Consider the following 16,573-nt stretch of genomic DNA (forward strand, 5'->3'; position numbering starts at 1 on the left):
TTTGTAAAATCTCATAGTCATATCCTGCATTTCATTTTTTGTTGTCATGATCTCTTGTTTCAACTTGCTTATCATATCATTAAGTGATTCCTTTTCATCATTCTCATTTTGCAATTTTTCACAAAGTTCTCTTCTCTTATTTCTTGCAACAGTAAAATTTTATTGAAGTGCTTGAATGATATCTTGAGCTACCCTTAAATCATCTTCTAATTTGATATTTTTCAATTTCTCTGCATCATAGTCTGTAAGAGCTCCTTCAAGTTGCTTCATCAGATTTTCCATCTTTACCGGTGTCAAGATCTTCCTCAAGTTTTTAGGCTTCTAAAAATAGAGGACCAGGCTCTGATACCAATTGTTAGGGGTCCCATAGATACTGAGAGGGGAGGTGAATCAGTATCTAACCAGTGGTAAGATTTTCTTAAGTTAAAACATGTAGAACATAATATAACAGTGTACCGGTATGCAAGACACAATGCAATAAACAGAATCAAGAACATCCACATGAAAAGTACACCATAAAACAAGATGTTAATGAGGAAACCCAGTGTGGGAAAAACCTCGGTGGGATTTGTGAACCACAATATTCACTCACTGGCCAATAAGAGAATATTACTTACAATATGGACCTGCACATGCAGGAAGGCCAACTGCCTAGAGCTCACTGCTTAATGGGAAGTCACACTGACTTACAAATAAGGATTATACTAATCCAATAACTTGTACTGTTTTACAATAGCATCTTCAATACCAGATTTAGTACCGGTTCCTACTCTGTTCTTTACATATACCCTTTGACCTATATTTCACACATTAGGTCTACCTAATATTTTCTTTTTTGCTTCTCCTACATATTCAAATGTCTACAATGATCTCCTTTATATATAAGAGTCATTTTACAATTTTGCCAAGTCGGCTTACAATAATAAACAAAATATTGTATAAGAAAAATCCTATCGGCCTCTGTGCCGGTATACTTATTTTCTTCTATGCCGATGTTGGTGTCCTGAGTGTGATTTGCTAATGCCGGTGCACTATCTTGCTGGTGTGATGCTTTGTCAGTATAATGTCTTGTCGGTGCCATAGGATTGCAAGGTTTCCATCAATGACAAAACCTTCAATCACATACAATGTCTCATTGGAGTGTGCATATGCCAACAATATGACCATATGGGGTCATATAGTGTCCTTAGGTGTATGTTGCACCTACTACTACTTTAAAAGGGGTCATATGGGGGTCCTAAGGGGTCACACATTTGTTTTAAGATATGTGTTTCCCTTTAGGACCCTATATGACCACTTAGAACACTATATGATACTATGGGGTCATATGGTGTCCTATGGGGTGTGTTGGACCTACTAGAACTTTAAAAGGGGTCATATAGGGTCCTAAGGGGTCAGGCCACCATATGACCCCTTATGATCCTATAGGGTTAGATGGTGTCCTAAGAGGTATGCTATACCTACTAGGATGTTCAAAGGGTTCATATTGGTTCCTAAGGGATCGTATGTGTTAAAACACATGTGTGGCCACTTAGGACCCCATATGACTTTTTAGAACACTATGTGATCCTATGGGGTCATATGGTATCCTAAGGGGTCATATTATTTTGTTAGGGGTCATATGGGGTCCTAAGTGGCCACAAATGTGTTCTAACACATGTGTGGCCCCTTAGGACTCCATATGACCCCTAACAACACTATATGATCCCTTGTGACATATATGATCCTATGGGGTCATATGGGGTCAATATGGGTCATTAGGGGTCATAAGGGGTCTTAAGGGGTCATTGGAGATCATAAGGGGTCATTAAAGTCATAAGGGGTCTGAAGGGGCCCTATGGTGTCGTGTGGGGTCTTATGTTATACATGCTACAATACTAACAGGGGTCAAAAGATATCCTAGGATGTATTAAGGGGTCGTTCATGTCTTAATAGCTCAGGTAGGATGTACTAAGGGGTTGTATAATGTCTTAAAATGTCCTAGGATGTACTAAATTCTCCTAAGTGTCTTAAGAGATCAAAAAATGTACTAAGTTTTCCTAGTTATCTTAAGGGATCTTAACTACATCTTAAGGGGCCCTAGGTGTCTTAAGAGATTCTAGTATGTGCTAAGGGGCCATAGGATAACATTTAAACATCTAACTGTATATGTGTACAACATTTATAAATAATTGACAATTAAAAAAATTTAACCATTAAAATCTTTTAACCATTAAATAATTTTTAAACTAATATATTATTAACCATTAAAATTTCTAAAACATATATAATTAAGCATAAAAAAACTAAAAAACTAATAAACTATACAAAATTTTGAAAAGAAACTAAAACATTAATATATTAATATTAATATAGTTTTAAGAAGTACCTAGTGTAAGGAATTGATTTTGGATTATGGCTCTACAAGCGAAAAACTGTCGCAATGTCTATGCGACATCTAATCTGCTATCGACGTCTCCATATGGAAACTTTCTGGCCTTCGGGAATAGATTTTTGTTCTTTTTAGCAGCCACCGGGAAGATGGCCTTATCTCTGCAGCAATGAAAACTCAGGAACAACAGACCTTCTTCATGAAAACCAAATACTCACTGATAGAGATGGTAAGGGCTCCCCCTCCTCCTCCATGCATTGATGACCGAAAGTGGCAGAAAGCTGGATGCAAGCAACCCAAATACCCAGCTAGTGGGCCGAATCGTCAGCCAATATGCCATGACCACCATCCTCTGTATTATTTGGAGGAGGGTTTTTTAAAACCTACCCATAAAGACAGAACCTTTAACCAAGGAAGCACTCACCGGTGGAAATTCACAACAAAGATTTCGCGGGGCTTGGATACCCGTGCGAGTCATTCACTACAACATCATCAGAATTCACCGATGGAAAAACATTTTAAGGGTGTCCAATCGAAGTGTCCATCAACCATAGAGGATAGTTCTATGTTAGAAATCAACAATCAATCCCTAACCAAGTATCACAAATTTAAAGGAGGCTAAGCATCCTAAGCTGAATTCACCTTCAAATCCTCTAGCTAATCCTAATGGGTTGGTCATTGAAATTGATACCCATACTAAGATCAAGTATCAAATTCAATACAATGACCAAATGCTCTTTGCTCGATGGAAAGGTTGGGGGATCCCATTTGATCAAATTGCTAATTCGATGTCGACTTCTCTCAATACCAGGTAAAAATTGACATCCTTCCTGATAATTTCTTAGCTATTGAATGTGGTAATTAGAATTTGAGAAATTCTTTGCTAAATAGGGACATATTAACATTCAAGGGTCTAGTGTTTGATTGCTGGGAATGGCAACCCCTCTTGCTTCCATCTCAATTCAACTCCTGCATGGTTAATAGAGCAATTTCACTTGAAAATTTTCCTGTAGAATTGCAAAATAATGATTTTTTAAGAATTATAGGCAACAAAATAGGTAAATTTGTAGACGTTAGGAAATCAGCCCTAAGCTTCTTTAACCAACTTTTAATCATTAACATGAATATTAACATTAAATCTTTAGAGCCCATAACAATGATATTCAGTAATTCCTGTTTAACCCTAGAATTACCCTTTTATAATGGTTCTTTCGAAGATATTATGGCAAGGAAGATCCCCTTTGAGAAACCTTCCCCTGAATCATTTCTCAAGTCTAATGGCACCCCATTCAGATTTGTGGAAGGAGGGGGTTTTACCTTTGAGGTCTTTAAGAATAATATTAACACTAATCATCTCACCACTGATCTATGTCCCCATAGCTCCCCTGTTCAAACCTCTCGCTCCCCTCTACCTCCATTGCCAACTATTCATCCACCTATAGTTGACTCTTTTCTTAGGGATCGAGACCTAGAAGAAGGTAAAATTAGTGAGTGGCCCCCTCAAATAGAGCAGCTCGGACTAACACCATCATCTAGCTCTCTCATCCCACCAGAGAGGGTGAGTCCCTTGAGGTCTCCCCCTTTAATGGAACTAACCTCCTCTGTATAATTAGCAGAGAAGGATAATCTTTCCCTGGCTCCAGGAATGGAATCCTTGCAAGGTCAACCATTCTCTCAAGTCTCATGTATGGAGGCTGCTAAGGAGGCAGATGTTCGCCCTCCATCTCTGATGGTTGTTTCTGATATAATTGAAGAATTTGAAAGTGACCACGCGGCTAGTGAAGTTAACATCATTGCCAATTTTGTAGGGGAAGAAGTAGTAAACGACCTCATGGATCAACTGGTTGATGAAATCAGTGATGATGAGGATTTGGAAAGACAAAGGGATCTCCTTGTCAAAAATCTAGTAGATATTGCGAGAGTCGACTTAGAATTAGATGAACTCATTATAGCTTCAAATAACTTAGAAAATGATAATCCAAACACCCTAGGCATTCTCAACTCTGATAAAAGCAAAGGCTCTCCTGACTATGCTAAACTTAGTAAGAGAAGAGGCAGGAGATCCCTTGCTGAACTAAGATCCAAGGATGGAGCAGCAAGGGGCCAGTCTAAAATATCTACTCTTTTTAATGCAGGGAGGGGAAGTTCCTCCCCACAAAGCCATGAAAATCATAACATGTAATTTTAGGGGTCTGAATGCCCCTAACAAACATCGCATCTTAAAGAATTTCATCTCTAATTCTAAACCTAATATAATTTTAATCCAAGAAACTAAAATGAACACCTCTGAGATTGCCCTTTTTGAGAAAAAACTAGGCATTAGACAGCTAAAACATTCCCCTACCATAGGGGCCTCAAGGGGTTTAGCTATCATTTGGGACTCCAGATTCATCTCATTTACACCTTTAGAGATTAAGAAAAATTGGATACGAGGAGAAGTAGTAAGCTATAAAAATAACCTAAGATTCAAACTGATTATTGTTTATGGCCCTACCCAGAATAGGGATAAGGCTAGGGTGTGGATGGAACTTGATTCTTTCCTTAGAAGTTTCCCAAATGATGTATGCATCATTGGTGGATATTTCAATGCTATCACCAAGGTAGCTGACAAAAGAGGAGATAGCAGCAAATTCCCTCCAGCAGCTATAGATTTCAATCATTGGATCAATAGTAATTCCCTGTTGGAAATCCAGACGACAGAGAATGCCTTCACCTAGAACAACAGAAGGATTGGTTTCTGTAACATCGCTAAGAAACTTCATAGGTTCTTTATCCATGGGGGGCTCTTAGAGTTTAATTACTCCCTAAAGGTAGAGCCTCTCCATTTATTAGGATCTAACCATTTCCCACTCCAATTAAACTTAATATCTGACCACCCCCTTAAAAAATGGCCCTTCAAATTTGAGAGCATGTGGTTTAGAGATGATAACTCTTTAAACCTTATTGAGAACTAGTTAAAGCTTATCAAAAGGAATCTATTAGAATGGAATAGGATTAATTTTGGCAATATTTTTGATAAAATACTCCTAATAGAAAATGATCTTAAGAATGTTAACATTGAGGTTCTTGAGAAGGGGATGGATGAACATCTCTTCCTCAAAGAAAAGGCTCTCCTCTCTGAATATGAAAAGACACTCTCAAATGAAGAGATCTTTTGGAAACAAAAATTGAGGGAGACTTGGTTGAGTGATGGGGACCGAAATACTAAGTTTTTCCACAATAGTATTAAGCAGAGGTGATGGGTCAATCGAATTTCTAAAATTAAGAAACGCCAGGGTTCCATCCTGTCTGAACCAAATGATGTTGCCTCCAAAGCAGCAAGTTTTTTTTGAGAAAATCTTAAACAATATTGAAGGCTCCAACCTCAGAGGCCAACTCAATATTATCAAGAATCTTCCAAAACTCATTAACGATGATCACAACAAAATCCTGACAAATAAATTTTCTGAGGAGGAGGTTAAATCTGCCCTTATGAAGATGAATCCCGACAAGGCCCCGGGTCTAGATGGCTTCCCCACTAGATTTTTCCAAAAATGTTGGGGTTTTATGGGGACAGAGATCATGGACGCCTTAGAAGGAATTAGGAACTCTGGTAAGATTCTCAAAGAAATCAATAATACCTTCTTAGCTCTCATCCCCAAAAAAGAGAACCCTGAAAGCTTTAATGACTCCAGACCAATAGCCCTTTGCAACACTCTATATAAACTCTTAACCAAAACCCTAGTAGCTAGACTCCAAAATCTTCTCCCCATTATTATTAGTGAAGAATAGACTGGCTTTGTAGCAAATAGATCAATCTATGATGGGGTTATTATATCCCAAGAGGCCATTCATTCGGTCTAGCTCAATCAGGCCCCAAGTATGCTAGTCAAATTAGACATAAGCAAACTAGTCAAATTAGACATAAGCAAAGCTTACGACAAAGTTGATTAGCGCTTCCTATGCAAATGCTTGGAGGCCCTTGGATTTTCCAAATCCTGGATCAACCTAATCTTTGAATGTATATCCACCCCCAAATTCTCGATCTTGGTTAGTGGTTCCCCGAAAGGTTTCTTCAGTAGCTCAAGAGGGCTCAGGCAGGGAGATCCTATGTCCCCCTTCCTCTTCATCATCATGGTTGAAGCCCTAGGTAGGTCCATATCTAAGACCAAAGAGGAAGGTGGGATCCAAGGAATCCCCGTTACCAGCGGCCTTCCTTCTTTTACCCACCAGCAATTTGTCAATGATATGATGCTTTTTGGGCAGGGAAGTGTAAGGGAAGCGAGCGCCTTCAAAGGCATCCTTAATTCCTATATGCTAGCCTTGCGTCAAGAGGTGAATCTGGCCAAGTCTGTAGTATTTATGTTCAACATAGACCCCTCCTTAGGAAAGTGATCAGCAATGTCTTGGAGATTAGTGAAGGAACTCTTCCTTGCAAATACCTAGGCATTCCCCTTGACAAGGGGAGAAGACCCTCAAAATTATGGGACAACTTGGTGGATAAAACCAAGTCTAGGATTAACACTTGGAAAGGAAAATATCTCTCATCTATAGGCAGAGCAACCTTGGTTAGATCGGTCTTGTCAGCTATGCCCATTTACCAGCTCTCTTGTCAACACTTATCTTCTTCTAAACTTGCAAAGCTCACCAAGCATCTTAGGACCTTCTTTTGGAAAGGTGCTAATGACAATAATAAAATATCACTCATATCCTAGGAGAATATATGAAAACCTAAATAAGAAGGAGGAGCTAGCATTAAAAACCTTCGTGATCAGGGCAAAGCCTTGGGTGCCAAGTTGGTCTGGAGGATGTTCAAATCCCCCCACCTCAAATGGGCTCACTTGCTGCATCACAAATACCTTAATGGAGGGAACCCTATCCAAATCCTCAGAGAAACCAACCCTCCCAGAGGATCCTTCCTATGGAATTTAATATTAGACTGCAGGAGGATTATCTCTGAAAGACTCACGTGGAACCTGGGGTCCGTGGATAAAGCTTTCTTCTAGTCAGATTCGTGGGGTAAATATAAGGCTATTGATAATATGCATGACTTTGGTGCTTCTTGTATCCTTCTTGAATCTCATAGAGGACCCCTGTTAAATAACTATATCTCCCCTTTAGAGGATGGGGATGGTTGGCAATGGAGCGAGAAGGAAAATGAGGATATCTCGGTAAAGGATAAACAAAAACTTATGGCAATTCTTAAATCAAGGAACATTGCCTTAGGTCAGAATGAGGACAAGCTCATCTAGGATGGATCCCTAAGTGTAGAACACAACTCCAAGGATGGGTACTCTCTATCTCCAAATCATTTATAAGACCTATGACTGAGATTCCCTTGAAACTTTTATGGGATAAATACTGTCTGCCTAAGGTAGATTTCTTCTCCTAGCTTGCAGCTCAGAACAAGCTCCTTACTGAGGATAAATTTAGAAGATTGGGGTATGAGGGCCCTATTAGATGTCCTCTTTGTGAGGTAGATGAGGAAGACACCAATCACGTCCTCCTTAAATGCCCCTTTGCTCACAAATACTGGATCTGGTTCACCAACAAGCTTGAATGGTCAGCTGCCTTTCCCCACACCATCTTCAAAATGCTCAAGGCATGGCCTCTCCTCAGGCGTGGATGTCTCTTTCAAAGTTTATGGATAGCTCTTCCCTCTTCCATTATGTGGGAACTATGGAAGGAGAGAAATAGATGTCTCTTTAAGAATGAAAAACTAGAGATTCCCAGAATCAATAACAAGATATAGTCAGCTATCACTGAGCTCATGAACAATCGACTGTCTTCAGGCACATTGAAGAATGCATCTATCACTTATTGGGATGAAAAGATGATAAAACATTGGGAAGGCTTATCCTTTCCTCCCTTTGTATGAGATGGTCCTATTGCAAGTCTCTGATCAAGGGATGCTTGCAGATGGCAGCCCCCAGGTGTAGGCTGGATGAAGCTAAACTTTGATGGGGCATCTCGTGGCAACCCAGGGCAAGCAGGGTTAGGATGTGTTGTTCATAATTGGGAAGGAAAGGAACTAGAAACTCTTGCCTCTCCGACTGGCATCAACACCAACAACTGGGTGGAGCTTATGGCCCTGGTTGAGGGTCTGCATTTATATAGGAAACTAGGAGTTAAGAACTTGAAAATTGAAGGAGACTCGGCTATAATTGTCAATGCTCTGAGGAAATGTAGTATGCCGAATTGGAGACTAAATACTTTTCTGTCAAAAGCTCTTGACTTATGCAGAGATTTTGATAGGTTCATAGTCAATCATATTTATAGGGAGGGCAATAAAAGAGCGGAAGAGTTGGCCAACTTGGGAGCCGATGGCATCAATCTCCTATTTGTGCCACCTTAAGGCACCCCCCTCTTGTCTTCATGTCCTAAAGTTTTGGTAGCATGTTTCTCCCTTCTACCCCTTATGTTTCTCTTGCCCAGACTCTGTTTTAATCCCCTTATTTACTCCTCTTCCTCCCCCCTGTACTTACGTATAGATACTCAAACAAACAATTTTTTTTTCCACCGTTACTCTTCTCCCATTGAAATCATCATGCCCTATCGGTGAATGGATCTATTGTCTTACCGAAGCCTTTCTTTTTCCTCCCTTATCATCTTCCATAGATAAATTTGCATCAGTGTAACCAAGCATATCAGAGGAAGGCCTTTTTAGCTCCCTCAAAATCTATTTCCTCATCGATATCTTTTATTGATGTAGCTACCTTTTGTCTGATTGACATAAATCTTTCAATGAGAACATCCCTTTCAGTGAGTCCCTTTATGTTGCACCGATGCTATTATCTCCTCGAATACCTTGCCTCATCGATGATAACCATCTTTGCTTTCCTCAATATCTTTTGTCGATGGAATTTTGTCTTCGATGAGTCTTTTCTGAAGTTCATCGGTGCTCTCTTTCTTCGATGGCCCTTCTATATTGATGAGACATTGTTGGGTTTTCATGTCAAAGCATCCTTGGGCTTCGGTGACCTCCTTTATTTGCTCCACCGAAACCCTTCTCCCATCGAAATCATCATGCCCTATCGATGATTGGATCTATTGTCTCATCGTAGCCTTTCTTTAGCCTCCCTTATCTTCCTCTTCCGAGAAAGTCACATCGGTTAAACCTTGCATATCAGAGGCATGCCTCTTAGTTCCCTTGAAACCTATCTCCTCATCAATATCTTTATCGATGCAGCTGCCTTCTGCCTGATCGACATTATTCCTTCAATGAGAACTATCCTTTCGGTGAGACTTTTTTATATTGCATCAATGGTATTATCTCCTCGATGACCTTTCCCATCGATGAAAACCATCTCCGCTTTCCTCGACATCTTATGTCGATGGAATTTTTGTCTTTGATGAATCTTTCTGAAGTTCACCGATGCTTCCTTTCCTTTATGGCCCTTCCACATCGATGAGATACCATTGGGTCTCATCGATATTATTTGCACTCCATAGGGTTTTATGTCGAAGAAGCCTCAGGCTTCGATTATCTCCTCTATTTGTTCCATCGAATATCTTCTTCCATCAAAATCAACATTCCTTGACGGTGAGCGGACCTATTGTCTTCACTGAAGCCTTTCTCCACCAATAAAGTCGCATCAATGAAACTAGGCGTATCAGAGGATCCCCTTTTATCTTCCTCCAAACCTATTTCCTCATCGACTTCTTTTATCGATGGAGCTACTTTTTGTCTGATCAACATTATTCTTTCGATGGAACATTCCTTTTGGTGAGTCCCTTTTATGTTGCACCGATGGTATTGTCTCCTCGAAGTCCCTTTCCTGTTGATGAAAACTTTATCTGCTTTCCTCGATATCTTTGTTAATGAAATCACTGTCTTCGATGAGTCTTTTCTGAAGTTCGTCGGCACTTCCTTTCTTTGATGGCCCCTCTTTTTTGATGAGACATCATTGGTCTCATTGATTTTATTTGAACCCAGTTATCTTATAGGTTGCTATTGTACTCGCTTGATGACTTGTGGGCCATCATGGTATTAATGAAAATGATGATTTCTTTTAATAATTAGTGGCTAATCCACCGATAATTATTCAAAATGGATGCTCAACAAGCGGCATCACTTATCTTTCTTTAAAATCTCACGTTTCATCGTTACCTTTGTTTCGATGAAACCATCGCCATCGTCCATGAGTCTTGTGGTTTCACCAATCTCCTCATTTTCATCGAAATCTTCATAATTCTTAAGGGCATCCATCTCATACTTAGATGTTTAAGTATTTCCTCCTTATATTTGATCACTCCTAATTTTATCTTTTTTAGTATTGCCGCTCTGCTAGGATAAGATTTAAGAATAGAAGGAAGCAATACCTTACATTAATGAGCATAAGTATATAAACGTGTTGGCATATCTCACTCCCAGATATATGTGAACATGGATATATAGGTATTATTATTTATGTAGATATTGCCTTCTTTTAGGACTTACACTTACCTAGCTATCCTCATCTCTATTTATGGAATTTGTCTCGTTAATATTAAGTTTATGCTCTTCGATGGGTAATCACTCTCGCATTATGTTTCTGGAGATTTTTTGAGACTAATATTTTGAGCTATGTATCCTAACAAGTGACCATCCAGACAGGTATGATATTTTGTATAAGTTGACCTGTTTGGTTTTTCTAACATTCTGGTGAGAGATTTTCTCAAGATTTTGTGCAGCATAAGTAGTAGAGCAGGCTTAACCATTTGTTTCAGGAATAGCAAGAACTATCGCCCACAAATGGCAACATCACCCCAAGAGATGGGCAATCTACTGCTCAGCTTTTCCCAAAGGATTTTTACAAACTATCTTCATTATTTTGGACATGTTCCCGTTGTGATCTTGTATCTCCATTATGTATCGCATTCTTAATTTTTTCTGATCCTTGAGGGATCTGGGCTAGACCGGAGGTTTTGTTCCCTCCATTCTTTCCTACTGGTGCCCACATCGAATGGAGGTGTATATGTGATTCTATCTACTTTTAAATTAATTAAATTCTTTGGCCTCGACCTTTTATCGATCAAAAAAAAAATATATTAATATTAATTGCTTTTTGAAAAACATTAAAAAAGAAAAAAAAAGAACCTTCCTGGGAAATGTTTTATGCCAAACTTATTTTCCACCTTCTTCTCCTTAGTCGCTAAACTCTAAGCCGATTAGTGCAAAATGAGGGGAAAATCCTTTTTTTCAGCTTATATAGAAAAGGGTTTTTGGTCGAAACCCTTCCAACTAGAACCCCTTTGCCACATGACCATCATGTGACTGCTACATTGGTTGGTCCAGAACCCTTCTGGCTAGAGTGGTTCTAGCCGGATCGTATGAATTAGTTGTAAGTGTGACATAGATCCATACTTTTACCCTCTTCCCCTACAATAGGGTTGGATGCATTAGTTTCAAGGTGAATGTGACCCCACAGTCATCTGATCTCTCATCTGGCAAGGGATTCAACAAATTACTCTTTTTTCAACAAGGTGAAGCCTTTGACTTAGGACAAGAAATTTGAGAAGTTGCTCACCAGGTAGGTCATCAGTTTATACCTTTTTTGAGGATGGGTCTATGTGTTTTGTTCATAATGTTTTTAGTTTCTCCTATCTTTAGTTTTGTTGTGTTTGCTTGAGAGCTGCTAGTTTTTGTTAAGAACCGGGAAGGACAACTGAGAAGGGGGGGGTGAATCAATTTTCAATAAATTATAACCCAAAACCAATTATTCCAACTTAAAACTCAGTGTCGGTAAAATAGATTAATAGTTATAGCAATACCGATACAACTTAATGCATGAAATAGAAATAAAAACACATCCACAACACAGGACACATTGATTTTAATGTAGAAACCCTATAAGCAAAAAAACCACGATGGAAAACCTTACCCACAATTAGATGATACTACTACAAATAGTAAGTGAATACAATAATGGGGTCTACACATGCAGAAAGGCCAACTGCCTAGAGCTCATTGCTCAATCACAAAATAGTAGTCACACAGACTACACAGTTGGATGGTTAAATCCAATAACAATGTACTGCTTCAGTATAGAATCTCCAATGCTGGATTCAGTACTGGTTTAAGCTCTGACCATGACTACCAAACACCTTCATAACCTCTCCTTCAACCTTGAGATAATATCTGTGTGATTCGCACAAGGGTCTTCTTATTTTTGCTGTTCACAATGATCTTCAATATTCACACACACTCATACATACACTCATACATCTTGCAATTATTTATACAAAACCTAAGACCTCATGATTAGGTTGGCTCCCTAAAGATATTACATTTAAAAAATAAGTCTTGATGCAATACAATATGTCAACCCCAATATATTTACACATTATCCAATCAATAAACCATTTCCAAAACGTGTCGTGCTGATCTGGAACATGATATCTTGTACTAGTCCATAACCTAGACCTATCTACTAGTAAAGGCAAATATGTGAACCCGATCAGACCAATATGAAAAACACCAAATGCAAACATCCAATCCATGTTTTTGACATAACCAAATGATCTCCAGATGATAACAAGTCATCATCAACTTCCCGAGCTATCAGTGAAACATATATCGGTGACTATGCATAAGCCAATATCCATGTCGGGACCACAATGTGTCGGTTCAACAACAAACCAATATAACCAGAATGCCAAATCAACAATGTAGACCTCCAGAAAGATAAGTGTTGACATCAATGACAAAATTAATGCAACACATGACGAAGTCATCCATAATACAAACAATCTCCCCCTTTGGCATTGATGGAAACACTACATGGAAAAACATCTAAGTGCCAAAAAGAGATTGCCAAATATGAACAATCTCCCAAAATAGATCAATACAAAGTTCTGTACCAAAAATAGAAACAATATAACCAAAACCAAAATACATCTCTCCAAGTACAATGTTTTTCCATAGACATCTCTCCCCTTTGACATCAAATGACAAAGTGGTTAAGAATCAAAATCAAAACATAACATACAACTAACTACTCCCCCTAAGTAGTAGCTCTCCTTCATCAAAATCGAAAAAAGATTTTTCTATTCGTCCCTACTGGTTTGATGTCAATCTTCATCATTCAAGTCTCAGTCGGTGGGGTGATTACCCCAAGCTTCTTTCTAAGATATTCAAATGTTTCCTTAGGCAAAGGCTTTGTAAAAATATCTGCAATTTGCTCTTTAGTATTCAAATAAACCAATCTCACTTCATTTGCTTCAACATTTTCTTTTAGAAAATTATACTTAAAAGAAACATGCTTTGTTTTAGAGTGAAATACTAGATTCTTTGATATATTTATTGCTGCTGAATTATCACATTAAATAATTACCGGTTCTTTGCATTTTACCTTGATATCCTTCAACATTTGCTTGATCCATAATACTTGAGTGCAATTAGTTGCTCCTGCAACATATTCCTCTTCTGTTGTAGATAATGATGTACAAGTATGCTTCTTGTTGATCCATGAAATTAATCTTCTGCCAAGAAAGAATGCACCACTAGTGGTACTCTTTCTGTCATCCACATCTTCTGCCCAATTTGCATATGTATATGCGCATAACTCAAATTTGTCATTCTTAGGATACCATAAACAAAGATTTGTTGCGCCTTGTAGGTACCGAAAAATCCTTTCTACTATAGTTTCATGATTTTCTTTAGGATTGCTTTGAAATCTTGAAACAATACACACTACATCCATTATATCAGGTTTGGTTTGTGTCAAATACAGTAACCCTCCAATCATAGATTTGTACCTTGTTAGATTTATAGGAGTTGAATCATCCTTTAATGTCAATTTATTAGTTGTAGTCATAAGAGTGCTTAGCAGTTTGGAGTTTTCCATTCCAAATTTCTTCAAGAGTTCGTTCAAGTATTTTGTTTGACATATGAATATACTTTTATCTATTTGAGAAATCTGCAAACCTAGAATTTTTTTAATCTCTCCAATCATGGACATTTCAAATTTTTCCTCCATCTTGTTAGTAAAGTCTTTACGTAACCCTTCTTCTCCCCTAAAAATGATATCATCCACAAATACTTCAATAACCAAAATATCATCATTGGTAATTTTGTAATACAAATTACTGTCAACATTACCTTTTGTGTATCCAAGCTTTAGAAGATATTTATACAGTCTAGCATACCAAGCTTTGGGAGCTTGTTTCAATCCATATAAAACTTTCCTTAACCTACAAACCATATCCTCATCATCTGTTAATGAAAATCCATTAGGTTGTTCAATGTAAACTTCTTCTTCACAATCTCCATTCAAAAATGCACATTTTACATCCATCTGATAAACTTTATAGTTTTTGTGAGCTATAAATGCAAGAAACAATCTTACTGCTTCAATTCTAGCTATCGGTGCAAAGGTTTCATTATAATCAATTACTTCTTTCTGAGAATAACCTTTACAAACCAATCTTGCTTTGTTTCTGATTACTTCACCATCTTCATTAATTGTATCTCTAAATACCCATTTAGTTCCAATTACATTTTTGTCTTTAGGTTAGGGAACTAATGTCCAAGTATTACTCTTTTCAATCTGTTCTAATTCATCTTCCATTACTTTTATCCAATGTTTATCTTGACATGCTTCAACAACTAATGCTGGTTCAACTTGAGAAATTAAACATACCTCTTCATTTGTCAATCTTCCTCTTGTCATAACACCTTGCTTTTTATTTCCAATTATCTGATTTTCTGAATGATTCAATCTTATATACCTGGGATCATTCTGATTTCCACTTACATGTTGTTGTTCTTTAGTCACAATTGAGTTTTCTGATGATACTGGTGTGACTGGTTCTTCATTTTGTTCCTGTACAATCTATGCCAGTTCATTTATAATCATTTCTACTACCGGTTCAAAACCTATAGATCTTGATTCTCCTCTAAAATGTTCATCTATCTTCACATTAGTACTTTCAATGATTTTCTGCAGTCTTTTATTATAACATCTATATGCCTTACTTCTAGTTGAATAACCAAGAAATATTCCTTCATCACTTCTAGGATCAAATTTTCCAATAGACTCATCTCTCCTAATATAGCATTTGCTTCCAAATATTCTAAAATATTTAAGAGTAGGAATATGACCGAACCATAGTTCATAAGGGGTCTTACTGATTTCACCTTTGATGTGAACTCTGTTGAAAGTATAAACCATTGTATTCACTGCTTCTCTCCAATACATATGAGGTAGATTTGCTTGCATCATCATGGTTCTTGATGCATCCAGTATAGTTTTGTTCTTCCTTTCCACAACTTCATTCTGTTGGGGTGTCTAGGGTGCTGATAGTTGCCTTTTGATTCCATTCACTTCACAGAATGCATTGAATTACCTAGATGTAAATTCTCCTCCTTGATCGGCTCTCAAAAATTTGATTTTCTTCTTGGTTTCATTCTCTACCATTGCCTTGTATATCTTGAATCTCCCAAAAGCTTCTGATTTCTCCCTGAGAAAAGTAACCCAACACATTCTAGAATAATCATCAATTATTAGCATAAAGTATCTATCACCCTGATGACTCCTTGTTCTTGCTAGACCACATAAATCAGTATGAATTAAATCAAGAATATTATTGGATTTCTCAAAAATTCTTTTAAATGTTGTTCTAACTTGCTTTCCCATTTGACATTCCTTACATACCGGATTATGAGGTTTCACAATCTTAGGTAAATCCCTTATTGCCTTGGTTGAACTGATGTTTACAATGCAATCGAAATTCACATGGTAGAGTTTTTTATTCCATAACCAGCTTTCATCAATCTGAGCAATCAAACATGTCTTATCACTGGTATTCAAATGAAAGATATTACCTTTAGTCTGATTACCGGTAGCAATCTCCAATCTAGTTCGGTTTATGATTTTGCATTTTCCATTCTTGAATTGTAATTGAAATCTTTTTTCCACTAACTGAACAACATTCAAAAGATTATGCTTTAAACCTTCAACATAATAAACATTGGTAGTATTGTGCTTACCATCCAAACATATAGTGCCTCTTCCTTTGATTAAACAAGCTTTGTCATCTCCAAACCTTACTAGACCTCCATAACATTCCCAAAATGATAAGAATTTACTATATCTCTAGTCATATGATGTGAGAAACCACTATCAATGATCCATTCATCATTTTCTTCAATTTTTGTTGCTAATGTCTGCTCTACCAGTTTGACAATAGGTGTCAGTTGACCTTATTTTATTGCAACAAATGCCCATCCACTATCTGCTG

The sequence above is a fragment of the Cryptomeria japonica genome, chromosome 7 (genome assembly GCF_030272615.1).
Source record: "Cryptomeria japonica chromosome 7, Sugi_1.0, whole genome shotgun sequence".
NCBI lineage: Eukaryota > Viridiplantae > Streptophyta > Pinopsida > Cupressales > Cupressaceae > Cryptomeria > Cryptomeria japonica.